The sequence below is a fragment of the Notechis scutatus genome, chromosome 2, assembly GCF_049901735.1.
Source record: "Notechis scutatus isolate UNSWTSFEM ecotype Mainland chromosome 2, rNotScu1.2, whole genome shotgun sequence".
Taxonomy (NCBI): domain Eukaryota; kingdom Metazoa; phylum Chordata; class Lepidosauria; order Squamata; family Elapidae; genus Notechis; species Notechis scutatus.
In genome coordinates this window covers 237571708-237592026 of record NC_142010.1, presented here as the reverse complement: position 1 = coordinate 237592026, position 20319 = coordinate 237571708, and the positions used below count along the sequence as shown (strand labels likewise).

The 20319-nt window shown below is 41.6% G+C and overlaps 1 protein-coding gene across 6 annotated transcripts in view; it reads left to right on the top strand.

Moving 5' to 3' along the window:
• Positions 1–11827: 11827 nt before the first annotated feature.
• The window catches only part of MAST4 (microtubule associated serine/threonine kinase family member 4), a 204744-nt gene continuing 196252 nt past the window's right edge, over positions 11828–20319 (top strand). For 4 of the 6 annotated variants that reach the window (XM_087958343.1, XM_026670565.2, XM_087958342.1 and 1 more), the window contains exon 1: positions 11828–12519. The gene's annotated coding sequence lies outside the window, so the exon portion shown is untranslated. The remainder of the gene's footprint in view (positions 12520–20319) is intronic. The other 2 variants (XM_087958345.1, XM_087958344.1) reach the window with 1 other exon arrangement.

Genomic DNA, 20319 nt, shown 5'->3' with positions numbered 1-20319 from the left:
ACTTTGAGTGAGATAAATCTTTTTTAGTCAGAATGTTCTGAATAAATTATAATAAAATGATCTTCCTATTTTGGTCTGTTTCATTGGAAAGTATGCATGTCAAGTCATGAGTCTAGGAAGCCATATTTGGCTAAACTTCCTATCTTTAATTGTTGTAATATGAGGCTTCTATATCAGTTCCATATATTTTTATTGGGGAATGTACTACCAAGGAGAATATTAATTTATATTAGGCAATTGGGCAATATTAATTTCATATTGGGCAATGTAGTACGAAGGAGAATATTAATTTCATATTAGATCTAAGAAAACAGGTATGCATCTAGATCCAAAAGGTCAGTAAAACCATAGTATTCATATATAGTTGGGATTTTTTAAAAACATAGTTCATTATTTTGTAGCCTAGTTCACACATCATGCTGAGCCATAGGAGATCAATTCACATGTTACACTAAGCCAAAAGCAATTATGTTATGTTTTATCATTATTTAAAATCAGGCTATGCTATGTTTCCGGGATCTCTAAGGAGCTAATGATGGCTAATACAAATGCTTGGGATTTCTAAGAAAGTGACAAAATATTTATTTAGATAATGTAAAGTTTTAACAAAATATATATTTATTTGCATTAGCAATTTAGTTGTCCACTGCTTTTCTTTGTAGACATCCAGTGCAATCTGTAATGACATGAAAATGACAAAACCTGCATAACAATGTTATAATGTAAACACTGACCATTTCTACTTATGTCCCAACATATGATGCAAGTATGTTAGTCATATGGTTTGTGTTGTGACATTACAACATGTTTTGCTGTTTGCCTCTCCTTGCTATGCAGTAGACAACTTCACTTTCCTTGAACTTTCCTTATACTTTCTAATACAAACTTATTTCCCTTCATTTCGCTTTCATCAGATTTCAAACAGAGGATTAATTTGCTACATGGCTAATTTTCAATGTTTTTCTGTTTTACATGTGTGATCCAAATGCAAAATTACAGAAAACCTGTGTTACATATTTGTCATGTACCACTGTAGTCTATTAAACATTTCATTGAGGAGATAACTAGGGAAAAGGACCTTAAATTGAAGAGTAAAAGTGAAAATAAATCTGAATTTTTTAAAAAAACTAATAGCAATATGTGTGAAAGATGTGTAGCATTTCACATACCAAACACATTGCTTCCTGCTTTCCTCTTATCTTGCTGAGCTACACTGAAAATCAAAATTGTTTTAATGAACGTTTTCCTACTGAGTTTCCTAATGAAATGTTTATATAACATGAGTGCAAATATTGGAGAATTAAAATGGAGGAATGCCAAGTATTATTTTTATTGCTTTTAAAAAAGTATTTGGAACTGATTGACACTATGGTGATTCCTTCAATGATGAAACCAGATAAAATATGGAGGATTTTTTTCAAAGCTTTCTCAGCCCTGAACTCCAGGTGATGTATGGCATCAAAAATGGACAAAGAAAACACCTGAATTTCCCAAGCCAGTTTGGTTATGTTTAAAGGGGCAAATATGTGTCACTGCTAATTGTGTAAATTGTAATTCAAAAACTGTTCCTGGGCCTATTGTCTAGTCCTGCAGAGTCTTATTTCTAATTCTGGTTTCTCTTTAGACTGCATTCTTGTTATCTCACTGCTTGTCTCTCACCTTCTCACCTTTTCTAAAAAGACATTATTACTCAGCCTTTCCACTTCCATGTGCGGAAGTCGGATATTAAGTGTTATTCTAATAAGGACCTATTAAGACAACTCAAATTATAGAGACAGAGGTAGATCACAGTTGTGCAAATTAAAACCTGAGAGCTCTTACAATATGCTACCAACCCACCTCCCTAAGTATAAGCCTGGTTTCTTATATCATGTTAATATGATCAGAACTGCCATTCAAAGTAACCACAAATTAATTATTCAGTTAATTTCATACTAAGTTTTCATTTGGTACGGAGGAGCTTGGAATAATTAAGAAAGGAATGAAAGGAATACAAGTAGTCCTCGTTGAACACCCACTTGGTCATGACTGTTCCAACTTATGAGGTGCTAAACAAGGGGTACTTAGAAAGAATCATTGTAGGTGTGGCTGTCACAGCCTTCCTGCAGTCACGTAATCTTAATTTGTGTGTTTAGCAACTGGGTTGCAATTATATCATTTCAGCATCCCCATAGTCACACAATGACCATTGTCAACCTTCATTGCCAGCTCTCCACAAGCAAAGTGAACAGGGAAGCTGGCAAGAGGTTGCCAATGATGATCCCATGACCACAGAACATTGCACCCATGCAGGATTCACTTAGCAGAAAACGGGATTGCCTGAAATGCCATTGTAAATCAGGGCAGTCATGTGACATTAGGCCTTATGATTGCATCACTTTGCAATGACGTTCTTGGTTCCAGTTACTGTTGATAAGCATGGGCTAGCTGTATAAGTAAACAACTTTCAGTCCTGGCATGAAGAAAATGTAAGGAACTGTTGCGATACCCTATAACGATTAGTTTCAATAATCCTTTAGATAGCTAGTCCTATACTGTCTTTGACCTGGCTTATCTCAAAACACTGACACCTAGAAGAAAAAAGAAAGCCATTGTGCCAAATATAGACAGCAAACAATCCAGGCTTACAATCACATGAACAATGTATATCAGCCCAGTGTGGGTTTTAGTTGAATTATATATCTGATTTAACATGTCATTGTGACAGGCCAGATTGTCTTGTTAGTTGAAGAACACATGAAGCCACAGATTTATGAATTCCTTTCCTGGTTCTACAGTGGCACTTGGAAGGCCAAATGTTAATTATGGCTGGGGATTACCATCATTTATGACTTCATAGACTTGAGAGCTTCATGCTTTATATGAAGCACCTCTGGTGTCTTTCTAAAAGTTTCAACGCTCTCAGGCTGTGGCATTTTGTTAGGTTTGTTACTTAGAATTAGTGGTGGTATTCTACCGGTTCAGCCTGGTTCTGGTGTACCAGTAGTGCCAAAGAGCATGCTCTGTTGTTGGGCCCACCCGGGCTCCCATACTGACCTTTATTCCCTGCTTTTGAAGCGCAGCTGCTTTGCGCGGCACAGCAGATTGCCGCACGTCAGCTGCTGAAGCAACAGGGAGAGTGCAGGATTGCAGGAGGTGAGTCAGAAAGCCTCTGCGCCTGCACAAAGTGTGTGTTTGGTGTGTGCATGCAAAGTGTGTGCACGCATGCAAAGCATACCCACCAAGCCACGCCCACCGCACCGGTGGTGAACTTCTTTGAAACGCACCACTGCTTAGAATGCATTTTAAAACAAGAATGGGCAATCATTCCATTTTCTGAAACCTTAAAGTTATAGTCTAGAAATGAGTAGTCTAGATGAAAAGTTAGGGCAAAGTAGATCACTGTTTTAATGCTGCTTACGCAATTTTATGTATAAGTCCTTTCAGTTAAGGATTAGTAAACTTACAAAATGATTTTATTTTCATATATGCCTCAAAGTAATTTATCTCAGATTAATTATACAACTAAATTATACATATGTGTAATTACTCTAATTATCATTGACATATAACTGACCATAATTTACTTCCTGTTCAATCACATACCAAAATCATATTACAATCAATTAAATGTGGTTTGTTTTCGCATTTTAAAATTTTGTCACGAAATCAGTTGTAGACAATACTGTAAATGTAAATTCTTTTTGCGATAGCAAATATTTCCCTAGGGTCAACTATACAAGTCAGAAACAACCAGCTATGGGAGGAGAAAATGATGCACAATGGACATCAGAAAAGACAACAGAAGATGGAAAAAGCTGAAAATTCATTCTGACTTAGGGAATACACACTTCAGGCTACTCCTGGGTGTTTTTATAGTTACTGCTGGATTTTGAAATTGAACTGAAATTTGGAATCTCTATTCAGCCAGGACTAATTTATAACCATTTCAGTATTCTCTTTCAGTACAGAGTAAAATATATTGTTTCTAACAAATCCAAGTTGACAGCTTTGAATTTCTAGTGGAAATGCAGATAAAGATAAAAATACTGTCAGATGCTGGCAGATGCTCTTTTCAAAGGGAGATGAGAGCAGAAATGTCCACAGGACCTAGCACTTATGTCAAGATGACAAAAGTAGCATTGGGTCAATGCAAGGCAATTGCCACGTAACATACGTGCAATGCCATGATGCAAGTAGATCACAGAGTGTGAAGTGAGATGGGAGGTCTAATACTCTAGGGAAGTGGGGTAAGAAAAGATCCTTTCCCCATGTTGTTTTCAATTTGCTTTAGGGTTTCATTTAAATGGGACACAGTGGCTCAGTGGCTAAGATGCTGAGCTTGTCGATCAGAAAGGTCGGCAATTTGGCGGTTCGAATCCCTAGCGCTGCATAATGGAGCGAGCTCCTGTTACTTGTCCCAGCTTCTGCCAACCTAGCAATTTGAAAGCATGTAAAAATGCAAGTAGAGAAATAGGGACCAGTTTGGTGAAAAGGTAACAGCATTCCGTGTGCCTTTGACATTTAGTCATGATGGCCACATGACCACTGAGACGTCTTTGGACAGCACTGGCTCTTCGGCTTTGTAATGGAGATGAACACTGCCCCCTAGAGCCGGAAACAATTAGCATGTATGTGCAAGGGGAATCTTTACCTTTAGGGTTTTATTTGGCCCTCATTTTTGGTTTTAGAAAATATCTCCAACTAGCTTTTTAAATTAACTGCAAAATGCCTGTATTATAGTGTAATTTTAATAATTTAAATTTGTACTTTCCTATTTTGATTTTTGATTTTTATTGTGCCTCACTTGAGAGCAATTCCAAAATTGCTGATATAAAAATTATATATCAAATGTGCTTTACAACTTGGCTTTCACCAGGTGTGAACTAATTTCAATTTTATTTGCAGAAAATATTAGTATAATTTCCCAAGATAATAAAAGCTTAAACAAACTATGGATGGGATAATTTACCTAGAAATGAAGCAAAAGAGAAATTGAAATAAAAAAAGATTTAATATAAATATTTTTTTAAAATTGTAGAAGATAACCTTGACAAATTAGGGTAATATTGTTAGAACCTTCATTGTTCATATTTGATCTCTACTTTAGGTCCATTCTTTAGCAATAATAATTCAACACTGAGATGTTATTTTAATTTTTGCTTCTACCTCTCAAACACTCAATATTGCTCTCAAAAACTGTAAACTCTCTCTGGGAGACTGATTTTAAAGTTGCCCAGTTTGAAAAACATTGATGTAAACAATAGGTGAGTTATTTTGGAAAGGAGTATATTAACTTCAAACCTTTCAATACTATTTTTATATATACTGTGTTTCTCACAAAATAAGGCCGGGCCTTATTTTTTTTTGACCCCCCAAAAACAGCTAGGCCGTCTTTTCAGGGGTGACTTAATTGCATCCTCGGGTGGGTGGCGACGGCTTGGATGTTGACCTCGGTATTGGTGGGGCACTTCATATCGGGAGACCTTCCGCCACCGTTGCTTTCCCTTCTCCCCGTGCTGCCGTGGCATTTAGAGTAACGCCACAGCATTTGGCGCAGCCACGCAGCATTTGGCGCAGCCACGCATTTGGCGCAGCCATGCACGGCCAGCCAGGGCTCCTCCCTGCAACTGGAGCCCGGTGGAGACACTCAGCTTCAGGCGCTCCTGTCACTGCCTTTCCTTCGCCTTTGAAGGCAAAGCCAATTCTTTTAAAAACGATGCCCTACTACCGGTACGACAAAGCCTCCCCTGCCCAAGAGGGCAGCCCAACCCCACGAGGGGAGGCGAATCTCCCGGAGCCGCAACAGGATCGGCCCACCCCGGGAGAAGTGCCCAGCCGCCATCCCTGCCTGGCACCAGGCAGAGCGCGAAGAGCTTCACCTGGGGTGCCCAGTGCAGCTGACAGGTGGACCCTCCTGCCTGGTGGTGGAGCTCTTGCCAAAGCAGCGAGTGCCTCCCCGCCAGGCCCTCTGCTCATCCTGCCAGGGCCGTGCCAGAGCTGTGTGGGCTGGGCAGAGCCGGGAAAGCGAGCCGCGGGTGCGCGCTCGCCTGCCAAGCGAAAGAGCTGGGCCGACCCGAGCTTGGATTCCTTCCCAAGTCCCTCCAGCCCAAACCCAAAGGGGCTACCGGGAGAGGCTGCCCGAAATAGTGATAGCACCTACCCATCCGTGGACAGGGAGGCAAGGCGACGGCCTGCGCCACATCCTCCTCCGAGCTGAGCCCCGCCGAGTGAGCGCCTCTGCCTGATGCCCGTGCCACTGCAGCGTTTGGAGTTGCCGGTGCATTTGGAGATGCGTGGGGATGGAGACGGGCTGGGCGAGGGGTGAAAAGGACGGGAGGCTTTGGTCTCTCTCCGCCAGACCTGCAGGCCAGGGAAGCAGCGCTGCCGTCGCCTTGCCTCCCTGTCCGCAGATGGGTGGGCACTATCACTGCCTTGGGCAGAGTCTCCTGTTGGCCCCTTCAGGTTCGGGCTGGAGGGGCTTGGGAAGGAAGCCAACCTTGGGGCAGCCCGGCTCTTTTGCTTGGTAGGTGGGTGCGCACCCGCGACTTCCTTTCCTGGCTCTGCCCAGACGGCACGGCTCTGGCGTGTCCCTGGCAGGATGAGCGGAGGGCCCGGCGGGGAGGCCCTCGCTGCCTTGGTGAGAGCTCCACCACCGGGCAGGAGGGCCCGCCTGTCAGCTGCGCTAGGCGTCCCAGGCTCTCTTCGTGCTCTGCCCGGAGCCAGGCAGGGATGGTGGCTGGGCGCTTCTCCCGGGGTGGCCCGATCCTGCGCTGCGGCCCCAGAAGATTCACCTCCCCACGTGGGGTTGGGCTGCCCTCTCAGGCAGGGGAGGCTTTGTCGTACCGGTAGTAGGGCATCGTTTTTAAAAGAATTGGCTTTGCCTTCGAAGGCAAAGGAAAGGCGGCGACAGGAGCGCTTGAAGCCGAGTGTCTCCACCGGGCTCCGGTTGCAGGGAGGAGCCCTGGCTGGCTGCGTGTGGCTGTGCCAAATGCTGCGTAGCTGTGCCAAATGCCGTGGTGTTGCTCTAAACACCGCGGCAGCATGGGGAGAAGGGAAAGCAACGGTGGCGGAAGGTCTCCCGATACGAAGTGCCCCACCAACGCCGAAGTCAACGCAGGCAGCACCCTATCCGGATATGCAACAAAAGTACTTCCTAACAGCAAGCAACTCCCCCCCCATTCCCCCCCATTGCGCATGTTTAATATAGGCCTTAATTCGGGGGGAGGGGCTTAATTTAATTTTATGCCTATAAAACATGCTGGGACTTCCTATTGGGGGAAGAAACATGGTACTATGTTGGAGAAACATGGTACTATGATAATCAACTCAGAGGAGATTGCTGTGAAGTCAGTACAGGTAGTCTTTGACTTGTAACAGTTTATTTAGTGAACATTCAAAGTTACAACAGCATTGAAAAATGTGACTTATGACTGCTTTTCACACTTACAACTGCTGCATGCTCCATGCTCACATGATCAAAATTAAAATGCTTGGCAATTGACTCATATTTGTAGACCGGTGCTGGGTCCCAAGGTCATGTGATCACCTTTTGTAATTTTCTGACAAGCAAAGTCAATGGAGAAGCCAGATTCATTTAACAAATTGGTCATTAATTTATCAGCTTCAGGAATTCACTTAAGAACTGTGGCAGGAATGGTCGTAAAATGGGGGGAAACTCGCTTAACAAATATCTCACTTAACAACAGAAATTTTGGGCTCAATTGTGGTTGTAAGTTGAGGACTATCTCCTGTACAGTGTGAGCTAAGTGCCAAGTTTTACCTAAAAAGTCATTAAGTAAGATTTACATCTCATTATGCCTTCAGGATTCCAGACTTCACAAAGAGGCAGAAAATTGGTGATACATGTGAAGTTGTGCCGTTGTCTGGGAGTAACCATATTCAATATAGCAGGTCTTATATCTGCATAAACATAGAATGCCATGCCCATCATGGATACCTGAGGTTTTAGTATCATTAACAGTTTAGAATCTAAACCACTTTAATGTATATTAACTGGCCACAGTAGCAGTAACATAAGACAAAACTTTAATTTAAATTTCTGGGATGGCAGGCTTTCAATATGTAAAATATCACTGTACCTCCCTCTTTTAAGAGCTTCTGTGGCAAAGCGGTTAAAATGCACTACTGGCTACTTCTGCTGACTGCCAGCTGATTGCAATTTGGCAGTTCAAATCCCACCAGGCTCAAGGTTGACTCAGCTTTCCACCCTTCCAAGGTGGGTAAAATGAAGATCCAGATTGTTGGGGCCAATAGGCTGACTCTGTAAACCACTTAAGAGTGGGCTGTAAAAAGCACTAAAAGCACTATAAAAGTCTAAGTGCTATTGCTATTTAATATTTTTCTAAGCAAAATATAACTGCTATAATTTATTATACATTTTTGTTCAAATAATATCCATATTGAATAGCATTATGATAGTTTTAACACTTGCTGCATATTAGAAAAAGTGTAATATTCATTGATGCCTATAATTGTTCCTTTTATTACACTAAAGAAAGATGCAGAATGAATTTTCCTAAAACATTTTAAAATTATGGAGACACATTGATTGGGATTACACAATTTATTGCTTGGCTTATATTAATATGTTTACTGCTAATATGTGGTTATGTATGGTTTAAATAATAATTTATGGACTAATATATTGTTCAAAAGTCTATTGTGGTTTATTCAATAAACCAGGTTTAAGCTATGTTTTTATGCAATATAGGCATCCAAACATCATCTTGGAATTTACAACTGAAGCATTTATTTATTTATTTTTGAATGGTTTGGCTATTCATATAGTACTTTTCTTCTTTCTAGTATCTCTTCATGGTTGAGACACAAGGTTAATGGATGCTGTAACTTTAAGATGCTGCACCCACCTGAGTACACAGCCTTTTGAATTCAGTAGGATTTACTTTTGATCACAGTACTGTACAATTAACTTGATTCCAAACTCTGATGTACTCAGTAATCTATGTGGTAAAACAGAATGTTGATTCAAAAGTGCATTTTGTTCATTACTTGTAAACTCAGATTGCTAATGGAGAGCTGTACAGTATTTCAGTGCTGAAGAATGCCTGCTGAAACTAAAACAGGGGTGTCAAACTCACGTCGTCACAGTGGCGTCATGTGATGTATCACGACTTTCCCTCCCTTTGCTAAGCATGGCATTCCCGGCCATGGGCGTGGCCAGTGCGTGACGCATCCAGCCTGCGGGCTGGGAATTTGACATCCCTGAGCTAAAAGGACAAATAGGAAACAAAAACACAACAACACAATAATATTTCCTTGGGCCAGTTAACTAAATGACTGCAGTCAACTTCACAAAATACTTGATGTTTATACAATATAACGAAGTAGTTTTTAACAGAATAACGATTTTAATTCCAATTTTAGAAACCTAAGAAGCATCCTTAGGTCAATTTAGACATTGTGTCCATATAGATCAGTGTGTTTATTCTGACTGGCAGTGACAGAAGTCTCAGTTACTCGACCTATCAAAGCCCTTTAAATAGAAATTACAATTACATGTGCTTTCTCACTGAGAAATATGTTCTATGTTTATTCTAGCTTCTCTTTTTAATACTAGTTTTTGCTGAATAAAAAAGTAAATAAAACTACCACAAATAAATATCGTGAAAAATGTCATTTTGAGCACTATAATCATTATAAAAGAATGAGGTTTCTTAAAACCAAGGCAAGTATAGTACCTTTGAAATGTTAATGCTTCTTTGATGAAAAATGTTAAGGGAGCCTGTCTAAACCTTTTGATATATTACTTTCAAAGTGATCACCTGGAAAGGACACCAAGTCTTCATTCTCATAGGTGTATTAACACATCTCAATTAGTTACTATTTTCTGAATTTATGCAATATTTCGAAGTATAAATCAATCAAAAGGGCTGCATTTACACAACAAATGAAGTCACAAGATAAGAGCATTAACCATGGCTAAGAACTAATCAAGTTTACATGTTGGACAACTGTAAAGCTAGGTCTTTACCTGAGTTGATAAAAATATGAAACCGTAGCTATTGACAGTAATTTTGGAACTTGAAGGGAAAATTTCAAATTATCATGATGCATTATCACCATTGTATTAATTTATCATTCTTAGTTTTTCTGATCCTCTATATAGCATCTGAAACATATTGTATTTGCTCTGTTCATATTACCCCAAAATTGATTTCTGGAAGACCTCAATTGTGATATATGATTTAGAGAACTCTGGATGAAATCTATATGCTACATTCTAATTCCTGAATTTTTTTTAAAACTAACTTACATTCTCATTCTAAAAACTATTATAATTTTTTTGGCCTAATAAAAACATTAGCAGGACCAGATTCATACAACTATTAGAATATTAAGAGGTTTAGAAAGCCCAAGAAGTATCAGTAAAAAGAGTTGAATATCCCTGGATTGCAAAAAGAAAACTAAAAGGAGACATGATAGCAGTGTATAAATATATAAAATGTTATGTAAAATTGAGAGGTTAAAATCCAGTAGCTTGAAATGAGAGACCAGATTCTTCATGATCAGAGCTAATAAGAATAACACTTTGACTAGATCTCTCTTTCCCAGGAAGATTTCAAAGGGGCTGGACTTTATTGGATATGCAATAGTGATTCTAATTTTCTTAAAAGATAGAGAAACTGTTGATTTCAGCATTGTTCATTTGGAAGTGTGTCCATGTACCTAGGAAAAGAACAGAATGGGGGGTACTGGAGAGCAGCTTTTAAAGCTAGGATCAAGGAAGTAGCATTTTGGTCAACTGTGCTTCATATCAAGTAGGTAAATGGATAGGTTTCCAACACAGTCATTTGTCAGAGCATCCCTAATATGCCAATAACAAAGATTCCCTGAGACAGGAACATGATCCACTTGGTTTCTGACATATGCTTGGGATTTTGTCTAGTAATGTGATGGGCAATTCTGCCATAAGTTCCATTGAGCTCCAGTGATAACAAGGATGCTGAATGCCATTGTTATCTGGCGACACACCTTAATGCTGCCACGACTGAGAAACACTGGCGTTTGGCAGAAGACGAAGAGTGAGTTTGTTTAGAGACAGGTACAAGGTTTAGGCTTACATTGTAGCCAAAAGGGTAGCTAAAAAGTGATAAGACATCCACACCTATAGATTAATTGTAGAATTGTCCAGAATGACTGACTATTCTGTTTGTGGAGGATTGGGGAGGATGATGCTGTGACAGGTTTGCAAAAAAATAAAAAATAAAAATAAAACTGCTTGATGAAGCTGTTGTTCCACTCCGGAATGCACTTTGTTAAATCCACAGGAAATGGGATACCTGAATAAATGCAGTTCGCTGTTGCGCTCTGCAGCTTTCTTAATAAGAGCATTAAAGCGGTGTGTTATGGACGACTTCTCAGTCTAAGCCTCCTACCTGGGATTCCCAGGTGTGGTTTTGGAGGCTTCGGACCCTTGGATAGCCAAGGACCCTAACCATAAACTATCCGGGCAGCACGTTCAGAAGTCCCCGCTTTATTACGACCAACAGGGGCGTGCTCCGACTTTAGGGCGCTCAGGAGCCCTCCCGCGCGTTCTCCCTTGCCGGCGACTGCTGCAGCTACCGGTTCGTGCTCCTGTTACCTGCGGCTTCCCGCTCAGCCGTCTCGGGATTACCTCCCCCCCCCCGCCCTTTGGCAGGCCCGCCCATCATCATCGCCACCGCCTTCGCCATTGACTGCGTGGACAGCCCATCTACCTCGCCTATTGCCAGGAGGCGGGTCCGCGGAAGGCAAGAGACGCCTCCCGGGCTGTCTGAGGACTCGGCTGCGCGCCGAGAGCTCTCCGGCAGCCCGCGCAGAGTTTCCGAGCCGCTGGCGCTTGACGAAAGGTGGCTGAGGTGGGATGTCGCTGCCACCGGGCGACGTCCCGGTATAGCGGGGCGCGGCGGCGGCGGCTCTGTTGGCGTTTTTCCCTTTCCGGCGGAGGATGCCTCCGGTGTTGATGCCGCCGGCGGAGGCGGGCGGCTGACTTTCTCCTCCGAACCCACCCCAGGCGGTGGCGGTGGCGGTGGCGGTCTTTCCCCCCGCACTTAGAGGGGCGGCGATGGGCAAGAAAGTTTCCGCGGCGGCAGCGGTGGAAAAGGAGGAGGTTGAGCGGAGAGAGGAGGGAGGCCAGCGACTCTCGCCCTCTTCTTCCAGCTCCGGCTCGTCCCCCTCGTCGTCAGACTCCCAAACTCTTTCCGAAGAAGGCGAAGCTGGCTCTGCCGCCCCTCCAGCCAGCCGGAGCGGTTTCGAGCGGGCGGATCCCCACCGACGCGGCGGTACCTCCCAGCTGCAGGGACCAGGAGTGGAAGCGTCGGGCGCCCCCGCCACGTTACCTTCGGTCTCCCCTAGCGCCGGGAAGGAAGGCGAGGTGGGAAAGGAAGGATGCGCGGCCGGCCGGCGGGAGAGCGAGGAAGAGGACGACGACTCGGGTAGCCCGGGCGGTCTAGATGGCTGCGGGGCACCCGCCCTCGTCCCGAGACGGAGGCCTCGCTGGAAGAGCAAGACGAGGAGGTGGGAGATATCAGGGTTTGGAGAGGCGGCGCAGGGCTTCGGGCGGCTGTGCCCCCTCCGAAAAGAGCGGGAAGATCCAGGCTGGCTCCTTCCGCCTGGCGGTGGTTGCCGGAGGCCAGAGGTTGGCGGGCGGGCAATGACCTGGCTTGTCTGGGGAACGAGGGGGGCAGGAGAAAGCCACCGCCGGCCGCGGCTGCCCTGCCTGGCTCCTTCGGGGCGGCGGGAAGCAGCTGCCAAAGGCGGGATCCCTGTCGCGTGTTGACGGTCGGGTGAGCCTCTTCCTAATTGCCTGAGTGGGCTGTGTGTTTGTACGGGGCGTTTCTCCTTAATTACCCTTGAAACCGACCGCAAACGAGGCTCTGCGAATCGCTTCTCCGCCTCTCCGGGTTGGGCTCGGAGCCCGTGGACGGCGGTTGTCCTCTTCCATCTCAGGGGGGAGCTTGTTGAATGGGGAGAGAGGGGAAGGCGGCAGTCGCGGGCGCCCCGCTTAGATGGGGGGTACGGTGGCCCCTGCGACGGCCGGAGCGGCGAGTCCTTTCCTGACACGCTTGGTGGTACTTTGGGGTCGGCGCTTCATTGGCGCTATTGGGCGCCCAGGCTCCTTGGGAACGGGATAATGCTTTCTAGAACAGGGGTCTCCAACCGTGGCAACTTTAAGCCTGGAGGACTTCAACTCCCAGAATTCCCTCAGCCAGGCTGGGGGAATTCTGGGAGTTGAAGTCCTCCAGGCTTAAAGTTGCCAAGGTTGGAAACCCCTGTTCTAGAAGGAAAAGCGGGCTTGTCTCAGGAATTTCCAGGGCTACCTTCCAGGGAGGAAGTGGTAAATTCCACAGGGAGCTGCATTTAAAGTCATAAACACAAGACTCCTGTGAAGGTTCAGATACTTTCTGTGGAGTGAGGCTCCAGAGAGTCCTGAGAGGTGGATGATCTTGGCCAACAAGCCTGAAATTGAGGTGTGGACATCTTTTAAATGCAAACAAACAAGCACTGCTTAGATGAACCGCTGCACTGGATTGCAGGCTTAAAATACATTTGAAGTGTCTTCTGCAGGGGTGGGATTCAATTTTTTTTAACAACCAGTTCTGTGGGTGTGGCTTAGTTGGTGGGAATGGCTTGGTGGTCATGTGACTGGCTGGGTGTGGCCAACTCAACATCACTCACATCGAGGCACACATCTCCTCCCCTGGCCTCTCATGACTGTGGGGATGCTGCAACAGTCGTAAGTGTGAAAAACGGTCATAAGTCACTTTTTTCAGTGCCATTGTGACTTTGAATGGTCACTCCACACAAGCAAAGTACCAACAAAGGAGGGAAAAAAACCTCCAGAGAAGTTCCAGAGACAGGAAGTCTAGTCCTGCCAAGAATGTAATAAGGGTTAACGGAAAGGCAGTTTCTGTAAGCAACACCAGAATGTTTCCTTCCTGCCTTCCTTACAGGATTAGGCCAGTAATTTCTTCTAACAACCAGTTCTCCGAACTGCTTAGAATGTTAACAACCGGTTCTAGTGAATAGGTGCGAACCTGTAGAATCCCACCCCTGGTCTTCTGTCTCCCCATTGTAGAGAAAGACTTAGAAGATAGGGAAAGAGAATTTAAGGCTCAATCCTGATAAAAATAAAAACTTCTAGTGAAACATGATTCTTGGTGATTGCATGAACACGTCCATGCAATGTGTGTGTTGGGGGAGGACCTTTTGGCTCATGGTCCCACTTGGAGAGCGTGCAATCTAGTATCCTTAAGGTGGCCCACTGTTGTGAAGCTGGACTGATTAGAATGTAAACCAACATATGGTTATAAATATTTTCATTCTGACTTAAATTACCTTTTTTCCTGTGGACTTAGGTCTGTGAATTGATTTAGAGAAGATTTCATTTTATCAGATGCTTCAGAGTTATGGCTTTTCACAGGATATATTCTGATGGCTATAAACAGGAAGTGTCAAGCCTTAAATGCCTTGTTATAGCTGTAGAAAGGCAATTACTGATAGATATGATAGCCCTGCTTAGAAATGATTTTTTTGCATAACTGAAAACTGTGTGTCTTTTGGTTGTTGGCACAACTGACATATTTGGCATGAGAAACTATGGTTTTTATTTTAACTATCCTAAGGATAGTGGGTTTCAATTTTTCCCACAGTATCTAGCTACATGTGTTGCCATTTCCTTCTCCTGTTTACAGATTTCCCACTTGTAGCCTGGAATTTCTTTATCGACTCTATGGAGTTACCAATCAGAACTCTTTATCTCTTAGCTTTTTGAAATCCGCCAACACTGGCCAAGTTTTCTCAATATAACTAGGTGTCAGTCATGAAACCTCTTATCAAATGCTAGGACCTGATTCCACAATACTAAACTTTAATGCCTATTTCTTAAACAGCAGAAAATGGGAATCTTCTAGTACAGTGTCTTCAATTTAAACACTTCAGACTGAATTGTGTTTATTGATCAAGTTACAGCTTTCCTAGAATTTGAACAAAAATCAGTAATAGCAATAGCACTTAGACTTATATATCACTTCACAGAGCTTTACAACCCTCTCTAAGCTGTTTACAGAGTCAGCATATTGCCTCCAACAATCTGGGTCCTCATTTTACTGACCTTGGAAGGATGGAAGGCTGAGTCAACCTTGAGCAGGTGACCCAAACTGCCAAATTGTAGTCAGCCAGCAGTCAGCAGAAGTAGCCTGCAGTACTGCATTCTAACCACTGGCCCACCATGGCTCTTAATCTTGCTTTTTAGAATGTATTAATTAATCTTGCTTTTTAGAATTTATGCCTGTTTATTCATTGTGCTTCGCCATAGCTATTGGATAAACCATAACCTTGGTTTGCATGACACATTAGACCACGGGTGTCAAACTGATTGCATCACATGATGTGTCATGACTTTTTTGCCTTTGCAGAGCTGGGATGGGCGTGGCCTGCACATGACGCATCTGGCCCACAGGCTGCCAGTTTGACATGCCTACATTAGACATAGATTACAACAAAGAAAGGCTAGGTTCACCAAAACCAAGCCAATCATTTGTAGCTTAGTGTGTTCTCTGAATCAGGGCAGTGTCAAAAACATACTACATATTCATGCTGCAGTAATCTTGGAAGATTTTGAGTAATGTGGGTTAATGACTGACTTTGTAATTGACAGATCTGTTGAGTGTAATATGCCTGGACGTGCTCTTTGTACATTTGAACTTGCTACTTCTCTAAATGTCTATAAAACAATGTAGAATTTTCTGAAGGGGAGAACAAAGGGATAGGGCCACAACGGAGTTTCCCCCCAAGAGGTTTAGTAAGCTGAATTGTTCCTTTGAGCTAGATAAATATGTCTTTTCTTAACATGGTCTAATAAATATGATGTGTAAACATGTATATCAGGGGTATATTTTTTTTCCAGCAAATGACCTGAGTATTGTAAGGGATATTTGCAGTATCTGTATCTCGGGTATAGGATGAGAGTGAAAGTCCATTCTCCAAGCTTGTGGGTTGGTTTCCAAACATTTCGTTACCAGGCTAGGTAACATCTTCAGTAGAGTTTAGGGGATGTCAGTGTTCTTCTGTTTATAAGGGCTTCAGAGGTGGGTGTGTCAAGTGAGGGCATTGTGATGGGGAGGTTACATCAGGTCGGGATCATTGGTGAGGGGATTGCATGGGTTGGTTGAGGGTCAGTGCTGTCTCTGGTTGGCTGTGTGGTTATTTTGGATCTGGGGGATTCATAGGCTGGTTGTAGGTCAATGTGTCTGTTGATGGAATTGCTTGTGGAATACCAGGCTTTGATGGACAGATGAGTGTGGTGGGTGGGTAGTGTGGCTGATTATTTTTGGGTTGTTCTAATCAAACTGGTGCTGTTTGGTGTCAATGTGGGAAGAGATTAAGGATTTGGGATCGTGGCATTTGGCTGCCAGCCAGTGTTTGTGGATCCTGGTTTTTAATTGACATGATGTTTGTCCAACATAGAATTGGTTGCACTGGTCACAGTTGATTTTGTAGATTACATTGTTTCTTTCATCCTTCTGTATCTTTGGTTCTGGATAATTCCTGGAAGAGTGTGGTTGAGGGTTTGTGGGCTATTGCTATTCGTACAGGCTGGAAGATTCTGGCTGTCATTTACAACACCCATTTTGTGTACAGTAGGGTTAATTTTTGCGTGGTGGTTGGCTGTGTGGTGTGTGGTGGTTTAGGTGCTGTGTGTCAGAATATGAAGTTTTTTGGATAGCCATTACAGAGAAAGATGTCAAGCAGCCATTTCTTTTCTGCTTTTCTTAGTATTGTGGTGCTTCAGTATGTTCTGGCCCTTCTGACGAGTGTTGGGACACAGCTTCTTTTGTGTGTGGTGGGGTGGTTGCTTGCAAAGCTGAGGATCTGGTTATCTTTTCTTTGTGTGTGTATTTGATCCCAGGGGATGTTATTGAGGAGATGGTATGTTTCTTCAATTTGGGAGCGTTTGATGATGACGAAGGTGTCATCGACATAGCGTGTCCAGAATTATGGTTGGATGGTGTGTAGAACTATGGATTTGAGTCATTGCATGATTACTTTTGCTATTAGGTCTGATATGGGTGATCCCATCAGGGTACCTTGTACTTACTTATAGATTTTCCCATTGAACTTGAAGTATGTGTTGAGGCATAGATCCAGGAGTTTCATGATGGTTTCTGTGGGCATGTTCTGTAGGCATCATCTTTGTAGGTATGGTGTTTAGTGAGTAGGTGGTATATGGTTTATTTAGCCAGGTCATTGGCAATCGAGGTGAAGAGAGTGGTGACATTGAATGAGACCATGATTTATTCCTTGTTGGTCTTGGTATGTTTGATGCATTGGAGAAATTGTTCTGGGGAGTTTATTGAGTAATTGAGTCATTGACCAGGTGTCTGAGTTTCCTCTGAAGGGTTTCTCCTAGTTTGTATGGGTGTAAGGGGATCCCGTTCTTGTGTATTTTGTTGTAATAGATATTAAAATGAGATATATTATTTAAGTCAGTTCATTTGGTTTTATGAATGTTAATATTTTCAAAAGTTTGACCACTAAACCTACAATGTATTTTAATTTTCTTTAAGAGCTACAACTTCAATAGATTTCTCAATGAAAAAATGAATGTTTAAATATTTCAAATGAAAAGCATATTTGTTTTTGTTTTCCATTACTCCAGTCCTTCCCACATTCTTATCCAACTTAAAATGGATAGCAGATCAATGGAATCTGGTTTCACATTGAAGGAAGTTCATGCTGATGTGATAACTTTAGTGCCTTGCTTCATAAATTAGTAATTTCTTTTTCTGGGTGTAGAATTTTATTCTGTCTGCATTAATTATTTGAGGTCACTTTGCAGTTTGGTTTCCAACGTGCAGTTACAATTGTGTACTTTTAAGTCAGCACATTTGTTTTAGCTGAAACTGAGCTATAAATGTTCCTTCTGAGGGCATTCTGAGATGTCAGATATAAACAAACCAGTATGTACACAGAACAGAATGTTTTCTGGGTTTAAATAGAATTATCAAACTTTGCCTTCTCAAAAAAAAAAAATAAAAAAAAATCTGAAAGAGCATTTCTTATATCAAGGAAAAAATATTTGCCTACCAGTGTTAACAAACGTGTATTAAATGTAAAGCTTCACATTCTAAAACTACACATCACTATTTGGAATAGAAGAAGTTGTAACAGAGAAGAGAGCTATTTGTTCATAACTTCATTAATTCAAATTTGACTAGAGTTCTTATAAATATGGATTTCAGAAATGTATGTTCATGTGTTTCTATGATCTTATTTCGTGCTAATCTATTAATGAATAGTAACCTATGTATAAGGAAAGAATTCTATTATGCATCTTTAGCTGGTACACTGTAATTCACTCTAAAGGGGATTCTACTGCTATATTGTTACTATAAATATTAGTAGTAAAATTTTAAATGCAACTCCTATTGCATATTTGATTTGAAAGTGAATCCTAATCCTAAGAGTGAAAACTTTTGAATTAGAATAAAGTATCTGAATAATTTCTTCATGCTTGCATATAAAGTAATGTAGTCATATGAATTAAGTTTTAGCACTAGGAAAGTAGTTGGAAGTAATGAGGACAAGGCTTATATCTTCTCAGTGTTAGGTAGAAGACCACCATAAGTTCTCAGTGGTGAAATGGCCCTAGATAAAATGAAGAGGTATAATATTTGTTCATTACAGATCTAATTGTATATGGTTACAGAAACTAGTATATATTATTAGCAATATGATTTTTTGAAGATGGGGTTATTTTGGAGTATCTGAGGTTAACTACTAGGGTTGTACTAACTTTAAAGGCAAATGCTTTGTATGAATTGGGTTTGAATATAGGACTTGTGTATAGCTCCCTAAACCATACATGTTTTTTCCTGCAATTGTGTAGCAATTGTATTGTTATAAGGAATAGCAGTCATGTGTGGGTGATACTTGGTTATATTTATTTTAGTGTAATTTTTATATGAACAAATAAATGTACAAGTATGTATAAAGCATAGTTAGACACACTGTTAAAATGGGGATAAAAACTGGTACTTATAATATTTGACTATTAGATTTTTCTCTTCTAAGCAATAATGCAACCCATAATTTTGAAAGCATCTTGGTGGAAGAAGATAAATACTAGGAAATATAAGAAGCTTGCTATTTGGAGAAAAGAATAAATCTTTGTTTCTACTCTGTGTACTAATAAATGCAAGATCTACGTGGAGAGAAGATCTAATTACATGTTCGGTTCCCATATAAGGAATTTATGAATCATGTTTGGTTAATAAACCATTATTGTCCAAGTTCATTTTTTCCTTGCTAATACAAGTTTCAAAAATATAGTAGTGAGAATTAAAATGTAGTTTGCAAATTATCAGTAAACTATGGAAAAATAATGAATATTATGCTTGGTATAATTTTCAAAATCAGTTGATACAATGATCTTGTATTTTTATGTAATAATAATTACCTTAGGAAGTAAATGTATCCTCAATTTGTTAAACAGAGACAGTACAGGTAATCCTCGACTTACAACAGTACATTTAGTGATTATTCAAAGTTACAAAGGCACTTAAAAAAGGGGACTTGTTACCATTTTTCAAACAACTGTTGCAGCATCCGCATGGTCAGGAGTCATATTTATGACAATTGCAATGTCCCTGGGAGGTCATGTGATTACCTTTTATGACCTTCTTACAAGCGGAATCAATTGGGGAAGCCAGATTCACTTAGCAACCATGTTACTAACTTAACAGCTGCAGGGATTCACTTTACAACTATGGCAAGAAAGGTCATACAATGGTGCAAAACTCACTTTATAACTCCCAGTAACAGAAATTTTGGGCTCAGTTGTGGTCATAAGTCGAGGACTATATGTATATTATGCCCACTGTCAACAACAATTTGCAAGAAACATAACCTACACATTGAACAGCTAGGATGACACAGTTAATAAATGTTTCACTTAGCAACAGAAATGTTGGGCTCAATTGTAATTATAAGTCGAGGACTACCTGTATTCATTCATATATTCTTTGAAACCACACTAGAAGTAAACTACAGTATTAACTCTCATTACTTGTACTTAATCATCAAACAGTTTCAGATGTTTACAACTTCTTTAAAATGATGACCTATCATGTTTTGATTGCTGCTATTTTGTATAAGACAAGCTTAATTCAAGGAAGGCTGACCAAGTTTAAATGAACTAAGTGTGCTGTATTATTCACTTAAGAAACATGTAACATGTAGCTCTTCTTTATTTCTTGTCTGCCCTGAATGACGATTTACATGGATTTGAAATCAATGGCCAGCTTTTGGTACGCT